Here is a 6,919-nt window from a genome sequence, read left to right on the forward strand (position 1 = left end):
AATAAAAATTAAAAATAAATAAATAAATAAATAAAATGAAGGCTATAAATCTGTCTAAGAATTTTTTAGCTACAGCTTCTATAACTTCATACTTGTCATCTTTATTATCATTTTAATTATTCTAATATTTCATCTATAATTTGGTGGTGAAAATTTTAAAATAACCTTTCTACTTTAAAGTGGATTTGCATGATTTCAAAAAGATGATTCAATATAATAATCAATTAATTAATTAATGCTTAATTCATAATATGAACTTTACCATAGTCCCAATAACAACTGCAGTATGTTTTAACTGTATTTAATGTCCTCCTTAGTTTTGTGTATTTTTAAAACATTTCAATATAAAAAATTTACATTTAAGAAATCATTTTATGATCTAGAGTTTAGTGCTTATAAAATTATAAATGAGTGTCTTCACTTTCAGTCAGATAGCTCTCAATCTTTTCTTCCATGACTTATGTTAGCACTATTTTTCTTCACTCTTTTCAGTGAAATTGTTTCATATATTTACAATGTTTTATGATGTGATCAGATTGCTTTTGCTTCATTCATATGCTGAAATAGGCATGTGTGTGTTTGAGAGTGTGTGTTCACTGATCAGAATTTGACAGTTATATTATGTCAAATATCCATTATTATGATCACTATAAAATAGTGTAGAACTAATCTGTTAAAAAATTAATATAGTCACTATCCAAAACAGCATTACCTCACTTGAAATACCATCTGATTGAACATACATTACTAGGAATATTTGCAAAGGAAAAACATTAAATTAAAAACATCTGTGCATTACAATGTTTATAGCAACATTACATAGATTAGCAAAAACAATAAACAATAAACCTAGTCTTTGATGGATAAAAGGACATAGAACTTATGGTATGTGAAATGCTTGTATATACATACAATAGAATATTGTTCATTCATAAAAAATTAGCATTTGCAGGTTCAAGGATGGGATTTGATATTATTAGGCTGGTTGAAGTAAAAATGTCAGTAAAGACAATTACTGTCCAAGCTTGCTTTACTGGTGCATCATAAATACATAAAAATGGGAAAAATCATAGAAAAAAAGATCAAATTTATGGTTACCAAAAGCATGAAGTGAGGAGTGAAAAAATGGGAGGAAGGTAGTAAATTGGTAAAGGAGTTCTTCTGTAAAAAAAAGTACTACTTGTATAAATTACAAAATGATGGTATGACTAACACAGCTACATGAGCTATTGAAACTTAGAGCAGATCCTCAGTTCTTAGAACAAGAATAATTTTTTCTATCATTCTTTTTCCTTTATTTTATTTATACTTTATCTACGAGGGGCTGGAGCGATAGCACAGCGGGTAGGGCGTTCGCCTTACAAGCGGCCAACATGGCCGACCCGAGTTCGATTCCTCCGCCCCTCTCGGAGAGCCCGGCAAGCTACCGAGAGTATTCGATATGCCAGACACAGTAACAACAAAGTCTCCAATGGAGACGTTACTGGGCCCGCTCGAGCAAATCGACGATCAAGGGGAGGGCCTTTACCTTACCTTTACCTACATAAAACAATAACACAATTGTTATTGCGTTAAGCGATAGCACAGCGGGTAGGGCGTTCGCCTTCCAAGCGGCCAACATGGCCGACCCGAGTTCGATTCCTCCGCCCCTCTCGGAGAGCCTGGCAAGCTACCGAGAGTATTCGATATGCCAGACACAGTAACAACAAAGTCTCCAATGGAGACGTTACTGGGCCCACTCGAGCAAATCGACGATCAAGGGGAGGGCCTTTACCTTTACCTTTTACCTTTTATTTTGAAACATATATGAATATAAAACAAGTCTGTGTGCATATATACATGTATATATATATATATATATACACATAATCTCACTAAATCTAGACAAAAAGTCCTCTTTGCTTACAATTACTCATAACTTCCTGTTTCTGAAATTCTAGAATATATTTAAATATGTTCTGGTTGTTTCCATATATTTTGTGATTAGAAATAAACCTATATAAGTATTTATTATGCTATGGAAAAAAAGATTGTTTTGTCATACAATATCTTTAATTTTTTAAAAAAAAAACTCCAACACTGTTGTGCTATTTAATTTTTTAATAAAAATAATTATAATTCTTTATACTCCAAATATTTTCCAGAAATTGGTCAAATTTAACTTTTAAATTTTATTCCTTCCAAATATAAGATTGTATCCCATTGCTATTTTAAAACTAAATATTTAATGACAAATGATATATCTATATTTCTATTTTTATATAAGTATGTAATATTCTTTGATAACATGTCCCTTTAACTGAAATATTTATTTCTGTACTATTTAGTTTTTCAGTTTCTTTGTATATATTTTATTAACTTTTAATAAACATAATCAGAAATTCTCCTATTATAATGTATTAACAAAGAATAATTGGAGATGAAATTGTGGGTGACATATTTAAGAAGAACAGAATAGTTATCTCACTGGAATTTTCTGTACAGATCATTTGTGAGTCATGAATGTTTAACTGTGCAAGACAGTCCAAGCATTCTCCCTCATCTGATTCTGTATTTCTTCTTTTTTAAATTTATTTTTATTATTAGTGAAGCACCATGAGGTACAGTTGTAGATTTACAAATCTTTGTGCTTGGGTTTCAGTCATACAATGATCAAATACCTATCCCTCCACCAGTGCCCATTTTCTACCACCATGGATAATATCCCCCCCAAGCCCCCCTTTAACCCTGCCTCTGTTGCAAGGCATACCCTTTTGTTCTCTCTCTCCTTTTGGGTGTTGTGGCCTGCAAAAAGGCATTGAGTGGCAATCATGTTCAGTCCATAGTCTACTTTCAACATGCATCTCCCCTCCTGGGAGGATCCTCCAAACACACTTTATTTCGTGCTCCCTTCTCTATCTGAACTGCCCTTTCCTCTAGGATACGCGGCTGGCCTCTAAGTTATGGAGTAATCCTCCTGGTGCTGATCTCAGCTATTCTTGGGTATTAATCTCATACTTTGTTACTTTATATCCCCCAGATGAATGCAATCTTTCTATGTCTATCCCTCTCTTTCTGACTCATTTCGCTTAGCATGATACTTTCCATATTGTACCACTTGTATGTAAATTTCATGACTTCATCTTTTCTAACAGCTACATAGTACTCCATTGTGTAGATGTACCAAAGTTTCTTTAAACAGTCATCTGTTCTTGGGCATTCAGGTTTCTTCCAGTTTCTGGCTATTGTAAAGAGTGCTGCAATGAACAAACAAGTGCAGATGTCACTTCGACTACACATTTTTGCCTCTCTGGGATATATTCCCAAGAGAAGACCATGAGGGTATTTTTATTCAGATTTCTTCTAGCTGGTACCCTTTATTCATCATGGTCTTCTCTTGCCCTCTGTTCCGGAACTGTGAGTCTCTTTTCAATTTACTGCTCTTTTCTGGTGAGTCTCTGAACTTCATGTTCTAGCTCACTGATTCTGTTCTCAGCAGCTGTTACTCTGCTGCTGAGACCTTTCACTGAGTTTTTCAATTCACCAGGTTTTTCAAGTCCGACATTTTATTGGCATTGCTTTACATTGTTTCTTTTAGTTTCCTAAGCATCCTAAGTAGCTCCCTTCTGAATTCCTTGTCAGAGAGGTTGTCTAACACTATAGTACTGTTGGTGTCTTCTGGGCTAGCCTCTTCAATAAGAAAGTTTGGTGGGCTTTTGCATTGCTTTACCATAGTGACAAGTGTGGTTTAGTCCTTCACGTTCACTGTTACTATTCTGGTTGAGTGAGGAAAGAGTTCTCAGATCCGTTCAGCTATGTTGCTGTGAGATGGGATGTTGCCTCAGTTCCCATCCAGCGCAGGTCAAGGGAGAAAACCGGTTATTCTAGTGGATTGAGCTAGCTGCGCATGCCCAGGGAGAGTCCCAAGCCGTGGGGGCAGGTTGTACCTGGTTGAATGAGGAGAGACTTCCGGGAGCTGTTCAGTTTTGTTGCCGAAAAATGGGCCTCAGTTCCTGTCTGGCGCAGATCATACTGTTCCCTCTTATGGTGGGAAAGGATTTTGGATAAGATTGGTCGATGGTAGGCACCCTTCTACCTTTCTGAGTTTGACTTTCTTTTCAATCAGGCGTTATTCTTTGTTTTATAACTGACATTGAGTGAAACTTTTGGAGTAGGTGCTATTTGGTACTGAGCTTATACAGCTATTTTCAAACAGGTCTTCGTTGGAAATGGAGTAGGCGAGTGGGATGTTGTTGGATTGTAGTAGAAGAGGTGGGAAATTTTTGGTTGATATTAGGCGACAAGTTGTGGGATGAGAGTCCTGAGTGCTCGATGTGAGTGATATAACTGCGGCCGTGTTAGCGGCTGCCCGCCGAGGAGAAGGCCACGCCCACTTTGGGAGGCCACACCCCCTTCCTGGTGGCCACGCCCCTGGCCCGTCCCAGGCCACTCCCACCCAGGATCCTGGAATGGCGGAAGGGTGGTGGACAGTCTCCCCGCTGGGCTTCAGGCGGGAATAGGAGGCGCGGCTGGGGGGCAGGAGCGGTTCCCGGCTGGGCTCCCCCTACCCACCTGGAGGGGAGGGGCCGATGGACTGGTGGGCGGTCCCGCAGAGCTGGTCGAGCAGTCTCCCTGCTGGGCTTCAGGCGGGAATTGGAGGCGCTGCTGGGGGGCAGGAGCAGTTCCTGGCTGGGCTCCCCCTACCCACCTGCTCTTTATATATTTTAAATAAAAACATTAGACTCTGAAGAAGGGAGGGTTTGTTGGTCCACCTGGATTTGATATCTAGCATACCAGATAATTTCCTGAACACTGACAGAAATCATTCCTGAGCACAGAACTAGAAAAATCCCCAAGCACTGCCAGATATCACCCCTCACTCAAAATAAAAACAATTAAATAAATAAGTAAGGTAAAAAGGTAAAGGCCCTCCCGTTGATCGTCAATTTGCTCGAGCGGGCCCAGTAACGTCTCCATTGGAGACTTTGTTGCTACTGTGTTTGGCATATCGAATACTCTCGGTAGCTTGCCGGGCTCTCCGAGAGGGGTGGAGGAATCGAACTCGGGTCAGCCATGTTGGCCACTTGTAGGGCGAATGCCCTACCCGCTGTGCTATCGCTGAAAGTTATTATAATAAATGTTTCGTAAATATACCTCCTCAGTTTACACATGTTAATCTCCTTTTATAACAACTCAATAGATGTATACTTGACATCTTTACTAATGCTTTACAAGATTAAAGCATTAGTATCAGTTATTTCAATAGTATATTATCTATAGCTTAAAATTTACTAGATTTTTTAACATAAAATTATCACTTTAAATTTTGAAAGCATACAATTAAATGACATTAAAGGCATATGTAATGCTGCACAACCATATTCAAAATGAATCTGAAAATATTTTCATGAACCAAATATCTGGAAATTCTTATCATTGGTCAATAATTCCTCACTCCTCTGTTACTAGAGTCCACTAATACACTTTATATTTCTATCATTTAAGATTATTTCAGCTATTTTGTATAAGTGGAAATATGTTTGTCCTTTCATTTCTGAATTATTTCACTTAATTTAATGTTTTTAAAGTTCATCCATGCTGTAGCATGCATTCAAACTTTATTTCCTTTAATAGCTGCATACTATTGAGTTGTGTATGTTTTACCCATTTTTTCTCATTCATTCATATGTTAATGACAATCAGGTTGTTTCCATCATTTGCTATTCTGAATTATGCAGTAATGAATATAGGCATACAAGTGTTAGATCAAATTCTGCCTTCCAATTTCTTTGGATATATGCCTCATATATGAATTTCAGAATCGTATGTCAATCATATGTTTGACTTTTTGAGGAGCTGCCAAATAGCTTTTCATTATTACTATACAACAATTTATAAATGTTATAATTTAAACACAATGTTAAAATGATCACAAATTATGTTGAATGTCTAATGTCTGAATGACATTTTTTAGAGATCTGGCCTTTAAAGAAGCACTTAATCTTAAATATAGTGAAGACATTAGTGTTCTTATAAGAAAAAATACCAGTGACCATTTGCAGGCTATCTCTGTGTCTCTCTCTTACACACATACACGCATACACACATACACATGCACACACACACTAAAAAGAGGTCATGTGAACCAAAAAAAATGAGGTGATAACTACCTAGAGACCAAGAAGGCACCTCAGAATGAAACAACTCTCCTCTGCTTATACTTGCCAGCTTGAGATTTTTTTGAGAAAATAAATTCTACTGTTGCTAAAATGATGAAGGTTTTGGTAGAAAAGTGAATTCTGCAATAAATATTTGAAAATCTGAAACTTGTTCCAGAGCTAGGTAGCAAAGAGATTATGAAAGAGCATTGAGGTTAATGCCAGAAAAATATGAGGTTATTATAATGAGACTTTTCATAGAAATAAGAATCTTAAATATCATATTAGAATAATCTTCGAATGAAATGAAAAACATGTTATTGGAATTGGAGGGAAAATAATCCTTATATAATGTGAAAGAACTTCGTGAATTACATTGTAAAAACACTGCCAGTTGTCATTTGGAGGGATGGGCGTGTGGGTTTTTCCACGTTGTGTTCAGAGGGTTTGTGACTGCTGGCAGGAAAGCATTCATTTTGATGTGTTATCTACCAAGTTCTCAAACAATGATATTTGAATTGCCGAGCTATAGACACAGAATGAAATAAACGAGGTTCTAGGACATTTTAAATTCCTTAGCAGGAGCTTGTATAGCTATAGTAGAATTTTTATATACAGTTATATAAGATAACGTAATTGTGACTAGTATTTTGAGAAAAGGGAAGAAAGGGGAACACAGATGCGACTCAGTGGCAGATCACGTGCTCTACATGTAGAAAAACATGGGCACAAAGAACCAAATAACAAGCAATTATAAAAAATTTAAAATAATAACAAATATA

This window comes from Sorex fumeus, unplaced genomic scaffold (genome assembly GCF_029834395.1).
Source record: "Sorex fumeus unplaced genomic scaffold, SorFum_2.1 ptg000009l, whole genome shotgun sequence".
Lineage (NCBI taxonomy): Eukaryota > Metazoa > Chordata > Mammalia > Eulipotyphla > Soricidae > Sorex > Sorex fumeus.